General features: G+C 53.3%; 1 protein-coding gene across 1 annotated transcript in view; it reads left to right on the top strand.

Annotated features, from left to right (window-relative positions):
* The window catches only part of LOC144727797 (zinc finger protein ZFPM2-like), a 189,660-nt gene that overhangs the window by 94,220 nt on the left and 83,182 nt on the right, over positions 1 to 12,258 (top strand). The window lies entirely within an intron of this gene.

The raw sequence follows: 12,258 nt of genomic DNA, 5'->3' as shown, positions 1-12,258 counted from the left end.
CTCCGTGGTGAAAATGAACTCTCCGTGGTGAAAATGAACTCTCCGTGGTGAACCTGAACTCTCCGCGGTGAACTTGAACTGTCTGTGGTGAACTTGAACTCCCCACGGTGAGCTTGAACTCTCCACGGAGAACTTGAACTCTCCGTGGTGAACTTGAACTCTTCGTGGTGAACTTGAACTCTCCGTGGTGAACTTGAACTCTCCGTGGCGAACTTGAACTCTCCGTGGTGAACCTGAACTCTCCGTGGTAAACTTGAACTCTCCGTGGCGAACTTGAACTCTCCGTGGTGAACTTGAACTCTCCGTGGCGAACTTGAACTCTCCGTGGTGAACTTGAACTCTCCGTGGCGAACTTGAACTCTCCGTGGTGAACTTGAACTCTCCGTGGTGAACCTGAACTCTCCGTGGTGAACTTGAACTCTCCGTGGTGAACCTGAACTCTCCGTGGTGAACTTGAACTCTCCGTGGTGAACCTGAACTCTCCGTGGTGAACTTGAACTCTCCGCGGCGAACTTGAACTCCCCGTGGTGAACTTGAACTCTCCGTGGTGAACTTGAACTCTCCGTGGTGAACTTGAACTCTCCGTGGTGAACCTGAACTCCCCGCGGTGAACTTGAACTCTCCGTGGTGAACTTGAACTCTCCGTGGTGAACTTGAACTCTCCGTGGTGAACTTGAACTCTCCGTGGTGAACTTGAACTCTCCGTGGTGAACTTGAACTCTCCGTGGTGAACTTGGACTCTCCGTGGTGAACCTGAACTCTCCGTGATGAACTTGAACTCTCCGTGGTGAACTTGGACTCTCCGTGGTGAACTTGAACTCTCCGTGGTGAACTTGAACTCTCCGTGGTGAACTTGGACTCTCCGTGGTGAACTTGAACTCTCCGTGGTGAACTTGGACTCTCCGTGGTGAACTTGAACTCTCCGTGGTGAACCTGAACTCTCCGTGGTGAACTTGAACTCTCCACGGAGAACTTGAACTCTCCGTGGTGAACTTGGACTCTCCGTGGTGAACTTGAACTCTCCGTGGTGAACCTGAACTCTCCGTGGTGAACTTGAACTCTCCACGGAGAACTTGAACTCTCCGTGGCGAACTTGAACTCTCCACGGAGAACTTGAACTCTCCGTGGTGAACTTGGACTCTCCGTGTTCCAGGGGTCGGCAACCATCATAACAAGAGCTACGTTTTTTTCTATGATAATGATATGCACTGTCCTTTTTTTGAGTTGTACGCCTTTTGGCGTCATTTGGTCCAACACCAATGGAGACTAGGCTCTAAGAAAAGCTGTCTCGGGTGTGGACCAATCAACTTCAAGGACAGTGCATATCATTATCATCATCAGAGTTGTTTCTTTTTGTTTGCATTTTGACTGCTTGTGTTGTGGTTATTGCAAACATGATGCCTTGTATAAAGGTGTCAGTGTTTGTACCAGTTGAAAGGGTAAAAACCTATTACTATATTTTTCCGCTGGTAAAGGAGGTCTCATAACTATAGGTATGTTCCAACTTCCCATTGCCTCATCAGCAAACTATTGCCATTCCACTGGATGCAATGCGATACAGACGGCGCGTTATGCATCTGTTAGATGCGTATTTATTTACCAGCGTGTTTAATGATATTAAGTCAAAACTGAGAGTGCGAGAGAGATGTCTGTGCGCATCTGCACTGGTGGTTCACAGCCAGTGGGGAACATTCCTCTATTGGGGCCATACTCCACAGGAGCAACACCTTTTCACTTCACAAGGCAATACTTATTTTACATACGCCGAAAGGATGATGCGTTGGGTCAGCTCCAAACTGACCTCACAACCATTTGAGTCGTGACTCATTTATCAACCGCAATACAGTCCAGCCCTGCATATTGGACGTAAGTTGCTCATGTTAAATGATGATACATTTCTTCAACATAGTGTTTAACATAATAAGCACACATGGACACTATATACACTCACACATACATAGACTCACACACACACACACAAAGACAAAGATCCCCCATATAGCCTTAACAGACTGGAGGGGCAAGTGCTGTTAGCGAGCACCTATGAAGGCCGGAACGGTACACGAGGGGGTGGGTGGCCAGCACCATTCCCGACCGCCTTTGTCTCCCCAGTGTTTACACATCGCACCGGGTACTCATTTGAGGCTGAGTCGACCTAGGGGAGGCCCAGGACCGGTTCAGATCATCGTCACTGGTGTTGGCCGTGAGCGGGAATCGAACTCGGGTCGCCGGGTTCACAGCGCAGCGCGCTAACCACTACACTACCGCTCCCCAGAAGCGGTACATATGAAGTATTGGAAAATGACGGCAGGAAACTCCTTGACGGGAACACACTTCTTTTATTAAATCTTGACTTGTAACAATACAACGCGTGGCCTCTCTTCTTCACAATGCGCTTCTCTTGACTCTGGATTCTGTGCTGCCGGCTCTCTGTGCCTCGTGTAGACTCCGCGCCTCGGCTACACTCCTCTCTCGCCTCGTGTAGACTCTGCGCCTCTGCTACACTCTCCACTCGCCTCGTGTAGACTTTGCATCTCTCTCTCTGGCTACACCGTATGCATACTCGGCTCGTGTAGACCTTCCTCTCTCGCTGGCTACACCGTATGCATACTCGGCTCGTGTAGACCGTTCTCTCTCGCTGGCTACACACTATACATTACTCAGCTCGTGTAGACCGTTCTCTCTCGCTGGCTACACACTATACATTACTCAGCTCGTGTAGACCGTTCTCTCTCGCTGGCTACACACTATACATTACTCAGCTCGTGTAGACCGTTCTCTCTCGCTGGCTACACACTATACATTACTCAGCTCGTGTAGACCGTTCTCTCTCGCTGGCTACACACTATACATTACTCAGCTCGTGTAGACCGTTCTCTCTCGCTGGCTACACACTTATACCTTACTCTCCTCTACTCTCCATTACTCTCCTCTCCGGGCTCTATCTCTGCACCTTCGTCTTCATTCTTAGATGGTTCCACTTCTGCCCCTGCTCCTCTGTGCATCACCTTATATACCCCTTCTTCCCGGGAGACGGAGCGGATGCGGACCTCAACGTCGGCACCGCTCCTCAGTTACCCAATCCCCACGCGCTATCCCTACGATCCGGTTCCGCTCAGCGCGTGTTTCCACTCCCCGACCAATCACACCGCGCTGCTACCCGATCACTCCCTCTGGGCGCGTCACCGGCACACAGCCAATCAGCAGCACTACCCCCACCCGCGCACTGACGCCTGCTCCTCCCCGTCAGCGCGCGTCACCACACACACACCCGTACATACGCGCTGGCACACGACATATACACCCAGCGCGTATCACCACTACATCACCCCCTCCCACATAGCTCGCAGCCGGCCCGGCTGCTAACAACAACCAACCGCGACGATAAAACGACAACCAACAAAAAAAAACCCCGTAACCCCCCGAGTGTGCCCCGTAACATAACACCACAACAACAACAACAAGAATAACTATGTACAGATTGACAATGAACCCGAAAAGTCAACAATAACACGATACGAGCAAATTCGAAACGAACGCGCCCCACGTCCCTGCGACTACACGCAGTGACGAGGCGCTCCAACTGCCCCGACTCCTCACGAGGCAGGTCATGCAAAGTAGCACGACCTGGCGCGAGTCCGTCTGGCTGGTCCATCGTATGGGGCGGGACACTGACGACCGTCCGGCGGTTCCGGCTGCTCCAGACGGCGCGGAACGGGCCTGAAAGGGCCGGCCCCGCCGCGGAGATCCGGCCGCCGGTGATCGGCAGCTGTCAGTTCCGAGACACCTGGGAGCAGATCAGGCGAAAATACGTGTGGATCAGGCAGAGACATTTCCCCCTCTGGGTCGCCGGTCACGTCACACGCCCGGCCATCACGACACAAGGGGAGGCCATATGGAGGCGAGAACGGTTTCAGTCGGGAGGGGTGAACGTACCACCGGCGCTTTCCCCACTTTATCTGAACGCACTGGGGCCGTGCAACGCGCACGACCTCCACGGGTCCCCTCCACGGTCTCAACAATTTAGGCGACGTAGCCAAGGGTGCCTGAGGGCAATGCAGCCAGGCCCTGTCACCTGGTTTCCATTCGTGCATGGACACCTTCCGTGCCCGCAACCGTTCATTAGCAATTTGGCGAGCCCGCGAATTAAGCCGCGCGGCCTCCCTCGCCTCTGTCAGCTTGTGAATATTAAACTTAATATGTTCTGCCAAATTAGAATTAGTTCGTGGAGCGGACAGGCCAAGTTGCGTTTCTATTGGCGGGTCAGCTTCCCGACCGTACATCAAATAGAATGGGGAAAACCCCGTAGCTGCATGGGGGGCCATTCTATACGCGGCAAGGACTCCCGGGACCTGCAGGTCCCAATCTACATGTGCCTCGCACACCTGCTGGCACAGCATGGAAGTCAAGGTTTTGTGGAGTCTCTCCACCATCCCGTCAGTCTGCGGGTGGTACGGGGAGGTACGCACCTTCTTGGTACCCAACAGATCGCACACCTCTTGCAACAATTTACTCGAAAAATTTTTACCTTGGTCGGTCAGCAGGCGTTCGGGAGCCCCCTTGTCCAGGACATAGCCCTGGACGAAGGCATCCGTCACAGCCGCTGCCGACTGGTTAGCGAGAGGCCACGCCATAGGCCATCGGGTAAAGTATTCGACCCCCACTAACAAATATTTATTCCCTCTCGGCGTGACTGGGAAGGGCCCCAAAATATCGAGTGCAACGAGCTCGTTGGTACGCGAGACCTGAATAGATTGCAGCGGTGGATTAGCTGCCACGGCCGGTGGTTTATGCCTGGCGCACTCAACGCACCCCTTCAGAATATGCACCACATCACTTCCCATTCCCGGCCAGTAATAGTCACGCTGAAGCAGGGCAAGCGTCTTGTTAACTCCCAAGTGCAAGAGGCGTTCGTGTGCCGCCAAGACAACCCTCCCCCTCACAGCGGAAGGCACCACGAGTGCGTTCCGCCGGGACAAACTGTCCCATTTCAATAACACGCCCCGCTCAAGTACATAGGAGCCGGTACGCTCCTGGTCCCCCTCGGGACCCCCAACCTTGCGGCGCAATGCTAGCAGCGAGCTGTCCGCCATCTGGAGGCGGCCCCATTCGCTGAGCGACAGCGAGAGCAGCGAGTCCCGACCCTGAGAGGCAGTGGAATCATCCCCGATCGGTGCGCCCGCTGTCGCAGCCAGTGCCCCCATCTCCCCCGCAAGCGTCGGTTTACAGCGCGCCGATCCCGACAAACACGCGCATTCATCACAAGGCAACAACCGCGACAAGCAATCGGCATTCGTGTGTCGCAACCCCTTACGGTACGTAGTCGTAAACTGATAGTCCTGGAGGACTTCCAACCAACGCGACAACTGGCCCGAGGGCTGGGCGACCCTCAATGAATACTGCAGCGCCGCGTGGTCCGTTCTGACTGTAAAGTGACGACCATAAAGATATGGCCTAAACTGCTGCACAAAAAAAACAATGGCAAGCAGCTCGCGACGGGTGACACAGTAGCGCTGCTCCGCCGGAGACAACACCCTACTACCGTAGGCGACAACTCTTTCGACACCCCCAACGACTTGGGATAGCACCCCCCCAATGCCCGTGTTGCTAGCATCCGTGTCCAGCAAAAAGGGACTGGCAAAATCGGGATAACACAAGGGTGGGGCACCCACCAAGGCGTCCCGGAGGGAGCGAAACGCGGCCTCCTCCTCCGGTCCCCATTTGAACTTCACTCCCTTCGCCGTTAGAGCGTGCAAGGGTTTTGCAATAGTGGCGAAGTGCTCAACGAACCGCCGATAATAAGAAGCAAACCCGATGAAACTACGCACGTCGGAAACGGACGTAGGTGTCGGCCACGAACCGACACAATCCGTCTTCGCGGGATCGGTGGAGATCCCCGAAGAATCGACAATGTGACCCAAGTATCTAACGGACCTACGAAGGAGGTGACATTTGGCCGGTTTAAATTTCAACTTAGCCGATCGCATTCGCAAGAACACCCCTCTCAATCGCCGGAGGTGTTCCTCAAACGTTTTACTGAAAACAATGACATCGTCCATATAAATCAAGCATGTATCCCACTGCAAGCCCGACAAAACCAGCTCCATAAGTCGCTGAAACGTCGCTGGAGAGGAGTGAAGTCCCATGGGTAACCGGTTAAACTGGAACAGCCCCCCTGGAGTCCGAAATGCTGTCTTAGGTTTCGACTCTTCGTCGAGCGGCAACTGCCAAAACCCCGATAACAAATCAAGAGTCGAAAAATATCGCGCACCAGACAATGCATCGAGGGACTCATCCATCCTGAAGAGCGGATACGCGTCAGCCACAGAGATCTTATTCAGGCGACGGAAATCAACGCAGAATCGCAGGGACCCGTCCTGCTTCTTAACCAGCACAATAGGCGCTCCCCACGGGCTAGAGGAGGGCGAAATAATATCAGCTTCTAGCATATCGTTAACAGCCGACTGAACATGTTCCTTCTCCACGGGACTCAGTCGGAAGGGATTTAGCCTGACCGGCGCCGCATCGCCCGTTTCAATGTGATGGTGCAACAAATCCGTGCACCCAATGTCATACTTATGTTTACTGAATACATCAGAGAATTCAATGAGCAACTCGCGCAGCGCACCCAACTGCGCCGCCGACAAATCGTCCGAGGCGGCACATAACGAATGGACCCACTCAAGGTCTTCCCTTGGCTCAACGTTCCGCGCGGGGCTCGAGCCAACCTGCGCAACCAACCCATCATCCCCAGGGACCTGCGCCGCGTGAGCCAGCACGGTGCCCTGCGGAATGACAGCTGGTCGCGACCCCGCGTTCAAAACCATCACAAACGGATCCCTGTCAGCCCGCACCAAAGTGTGAGCCACCGATAAATCAAGACCCCCGACAGCCTTGTTAGAAGGACCCAAAAGCATACTCTGTCCCGAAGCCTCCCTCACCCATGGTTTCCGCAACCGGAGGGGAATCAACATCTGTGAACCCGGGGCCACTTGCACTGTCTGCGTCGCCACCGCTTGTATCGTAGCGCACGCCGTCCGAATGTCAGTAGGGCCCGTCAAAAATGAAATCCGGCGACCCGATGGCAGTTCAATGCATCGTTGATCGATAAGAATTTTAATGGGCATTTTAGCCAAAAAGTCAGTGCCCAAAAGACACGGAACTGCCAAAGAAGACGAAACGAAAACGGGTCCCGACAATTTGATATCTCCAATGCAAATGGACGCCCTAACCTGACCGATAATGCCCAACGATCCCCCATTAGCGGCGTAAAATGGCACATCCACTGGAAGCAGCGGACGACATTGGACCGGAAGAATATTATAAATGAGGTCCGATATAATAGTTGCCGATGCCCCCGTGTCCACTAACACCCTAATCTCAACCCCATCAATAGATCCCGTAACAACGGACGAACCCGCCGAAGCAGCCACAATTCTATGCCCCAATTCCGCCCATTCAATGTCTCCCTGGTCCCGGCCGAACCCCCCTCGCCGAACCGAATCCCCGAACCTTAACCGGCCCTCCTCCGCCGCAACGCGGCGTCCCATGTGTGCCGAATAAACAGGCCGAGCGTGTGAGGTGCCGCGACTTGCCGGGGATTGTAGAGATGACTTGGGCTCTCGGTCGTCGTCCAGCCGAGCTCCCATGGCGCGCTGCCGCGGAGCGCGGCACCCGGACGCCACGTGGCCCCGGAGGCCGCAGTTATAGCACGTGACGAGGGTCGGAGTAGATCTTGGTTGCTCCGACTTTCGGCCCGATCGCAGAGGCGACCGGGCCCCCGGCCTCCAGTCCCCTGGTCGTCCCGTGGCGAACGCCTCCTCTCGTGGGCTGACGACTTGGGGTTCGGCGACCACCAAACCCGGGGCTGCGACGACAGCAGCGTTGCAACCAACGCCTTGCTTCCGTTGCAGGGCCTCGTGCGCTTGAATACTCGTGGCGACTCTCAAAGAAGAAATATCAATCTCGTCAGCTGTGTTGATAGGGACCCCCAGGTCCTGCGCCAACTTGAGCAGCTGCTCCAAAACCATCGCGTCTTGGCCCTCCTCGTCCATCCGAGGGAACGCAGCATCAGCAAGAGCCAGCAACGCCGTGCGATAGGCCAGCGCGGTCTCCGTGGCCGCTTTCCGTCTTGCGTAGAACAGATGGCGGCACGTAGAGGGAGGCCCGTAGACCCTGGCCAACAAACCCAGCGCATCCTTCAGCGTGGAGCGGTCCGACTTCCGTGCAGCCCTGAAGGCCGCGAGCGCATCGTCGTCCAGCATGGCGGGCAATGCCCGCAGCGCCGTAGCATCGGACCACGCTGACATCTCTTGATGCGCCAAAAACCTTCGCTGAAATTGGCCCCAGTCTCCGCCTTCCGCCTTGAAGGCTGACAACGTGGGCAGGCGCTGCTGAAAAATGAAGTCATCCGCCTCGTGGTTCCTCTCCGCCTGTCCGTCGGTGTCTAAGATGGCGGCTCCAGCAGCAGACGTAAGATGGCGGACCCCCTCGCGCGCTGATGACGTCGATGCGCGCGCTTGGGAACCCACCACCACGTGGCGCTCGCCGTTCCCGCCAAAAGTAGGCCCAGGCGCAATGGCGGGAATCCCCCATTCGTTTTGGCGGGAATCTGCGGGGCGACCTTGTAAAATGTCCCCCACCGTCCCCGCTCCTCCCGACGAGCTGATCTCCGCCAAGATGGACGCGGCGGCGAGCAGCAGCTCCGCCAGTCGGGAGTGCGCCTCACGAAGCCCGGCGTCTGTCCCCGGTCGCTCGGCCGGCGCCGTCGACGGACCCTGCAGCGTGGGCAAGTCCTCTTCCTCACCCCCCGCCACCAGCGGCCCCGAGTCGTCCAGGTCTTCCTCGCGGTCAATCCCGTGGGTCCTACGGGTCTTCCTCGTCTCCATACTTGGAAGCCCGTTTCACTTCTGACGCCAGATGAAGTATTGGAAAATGACGGCAGGAAACTCCTTGACGGGAACACACTTCTTTTATTAAATCTTGACTTGTAACAATACAACGCGTGGCCTCTCTTCTTCACAATGCGCTTCTCTTGACTCTGGATTCTGTGCTGCCGGCTCTCTGTGCCTCGTGTAGACTCCGCGCCTCGGCTACACTCCTCTCTCGCCTCGTGTAGACTCTGCGCCTCTGCTACACTCTCCACTCGCCTCGTGTAGACTTTGCATCTCTCTCTCTGGCTACACCGTATGCATACTCGGCTCGTGTAGACCTTCCTCTCTCGCTGGCTACACCGTATGCATACTCGGCTCGTGTAGACCGTTCTCTCTCGCTGGCTACACACTATACATTACTCAGCTCGTGTAGACCGTTCTCTCTCGCTGGCTACACACTATACATTACTCAGCTCGTGTAGACCGTTCTCTCTCGCTGGCTACACACTATACATTACTCAGCTCGTGTAGACCGTTCTCTCTCGCTGGCTACACACTATACATTACTCAGCTCGTGTAGACCGTTCTCTCTCGCTGGCTACACACTATACATTACTCAGCTCGTGTAGACCGTTCTCTCTCGCTGGCTACACACTTATACCTTACTCTCCTCTACTCTCCATTACTCTCCTCTCCGGGCTCTATCTCTGCACCTTCGTCTTCATTCTTAGATGGTTCCACTTCTGCCCCTGCTCCTCTGTGCATCACCTTATATACCCCTTCTTCCCGGGAGACGGAGCGGATGCGGACCTCAACGTCGGCACCGCTCCTCAGTTACCCAATCCCCACGCGCTATCCCTACGATCCGGTTCCGCTCAGCGCGTGTTTCCACTCCCCGACCAATCACACCGCGCTGCTACCCGATCACTCCCTCTGGGCGCGTCACCGGCACACAGCCAATCAGCAGCACTACCCCCACCCGCGCACTGACGCCTGCTCCTCCCCGTCAGCGCGCGTCACCACACACACACCCGTACATACGCGCTGGCACACGACATATACACCCAGCGCGTATCACCACTACACATACATACACACATAAACTCACACATACATACGCACATACATACACTCACACACACATACACTCACACATACATACACTCACACACACATACACTCACATGCATACACACACATACATACACTCACAAATACATACACACACTCACACATACATACACTCACACATACATACACTCACACATACGCACACACACACACTCATACATACATACACTCATACATACATACACTTACACATACATACACACACTCACACACACACTCATACATACACTCACACATACACTCACACATACACTCACACATACATACACTCACACATACACATACATACACTCATACATACATACACACATACATACACTCACACATGCATACACTCACGCATACATCCATACACAAAACCGTGTATGTGCCCAAGCCTGTGCATTTCCACGCAGCATTTAGCTCGGAGTAGTGCAAGGTGCAGTATTTATTTTTGTACATTTAAATTTGGTTATACAAATGTTCGGTTAATTTCACGTTTAGATTTTTTCCACCACCGCTGCAGCATAGCAATCTGGCATGCTCTTGCCTCTGATGTCTGCTGTTAATCACACTGACTCATTGAAAGAAACCCAAAGCGGTGAACGTCTCCGTAAACGGGAGCCGCGGTCTGCGTGCGTGCGTACGTGCGTGCGTGTGTGTGCGTGCATGTCTGTGTGTGTGTGTGCGTGTGTGTGTGTGCGCGTGTGTGGGCGTGTGTGCGTGTGTGCATGTGTGCGTGTGTGTGTGCGTGCGCGCGTGTGCGTGTGTGTGCGTGCGTGTGTGCGTATGTGCGTGCGTGTGTGCGTATGTGCGTGCGTGTGTGTACGTGCGTGTGTGTGTGTGCGTGTGTGTGTGTGCGTGTGTATGTACGTGCGTGTGTGTGTGTTCGCGCGTGTGTGCGTGCGTGTGTGGGTGGGTGCGTATGTGCGTGCGTGTGTGTTCGCGCGTGTGTGCGTGCGTGTGTGTGTGCGTGTGTGTGTGCGTGTTCGTGTGCGCGTGTGTGCGTGTGTTCGTCGCTGCGCACTCTATCCCCTGCGCTCCCTAAAAACCCAGCGCGCCGTGGGGCTGCTCTCAGCTTGAGTTCTTTTTGTACGCACATAGCGAAATGACACACCTGTTAAGCCTTCTATTTCCAGCAGAGCACCCCAGATACAAACACCTATCTTTCTGATTTCAAATCGGATGGGGACTTTATATATATATTTTTATGATTATTGTTGTATTTTATTCGCCTGCCTTTACATTAAATTTAAATCATTTCATGGATCCTTTAAAATGGAAGATTTCCATGCCTCACTGGAGGTCATGGGGCTTCCTGTAATGTCTGTAGGCTTCTCTCCGAAAGAGACTTAACAGATTTGAAATTAGGACCCAGGCTATATCCTTCCCCGTGTTATTGGAAAAAAATAAACTCCGCACATTCATGCCTCCTATATGTACATCCTTTGTTGCAAAACATGCTTTCAAAATGTGAACCTTTTTGGAATTTCACAATAATCACTTACCGTAAAATGATCACAACGGTGCATATATTGAAATGATTACGTGTTTGCACCTCCCATTGTTATGTTTGCAGTGCAAAATAATTTAGAGGATATTTTTTTCTGTCAGACAAGTGCAGGCATTGTAAGGTTATGGCTTGCACAATTAACTTAGACCTTCTGGGTTCGATTTCTAACCAAGGTTATGAATACAATACCTGGCCGCCAGTGCATTGAGTTGTATTTTTTACCATGATTTGGTCGTCATAATTACAATCGAAAGTCAAGGGCTCTTCCTGTGACTTTGGCTTCTCTAGAAGTGGAAATTTCACATTTATATGGTGGGGGGGGGGGGCAGTATTAACATAAAACAATGAGTATTGACTTCTCACAGAGTGGTACTTATTTTATAGACCTTGGAGGAATCATGATCTGCAAACTGTGATGGGGCTAAACGCAAGAATCTCCACCTCCTTTATAATAATGATTAGTGACCAAAATGGAATTATATTTGGCTGCATGCCTCGGGAAATTGAAAATCCATCTGGCACCAATGCCACCGGCACTGCTATACAGGGCCCACACTTTACCATTTTATTAAATGCCACACTGTGACCGTGTTACACAATGCTTTTATATGATTAGGTTTTATATAGCATCACGTACAACGATATCATTGGACACTGCACGTGATCATAACGTGTGTGTGAAATAAATGCATACATATACGAAAGTGATGGTAAAACATTTGGTGAGAGATGTCACTTTCATGCTTATTGGTCTTTTAAAAT

Source organism: Lampetra planeri, chromosome 26 (assembly GCF_965212315.1).
Source record: "Lampetra planeri chromosome 26, kcLamPlan1.2.h2, whole genome shotgun sequence".
NCBI classification, from domain to species: Eukaryota; Metazoa; Chordata; class Hyperoartia; order Petromyzontiformes; family Petromyzontidae; genus Lampetra; species Lampetra planeri.
Note: the sequence above shows the minus strand (reverse complement) of the source record. Positions and strands in the feature narration are given on the sequence as shown.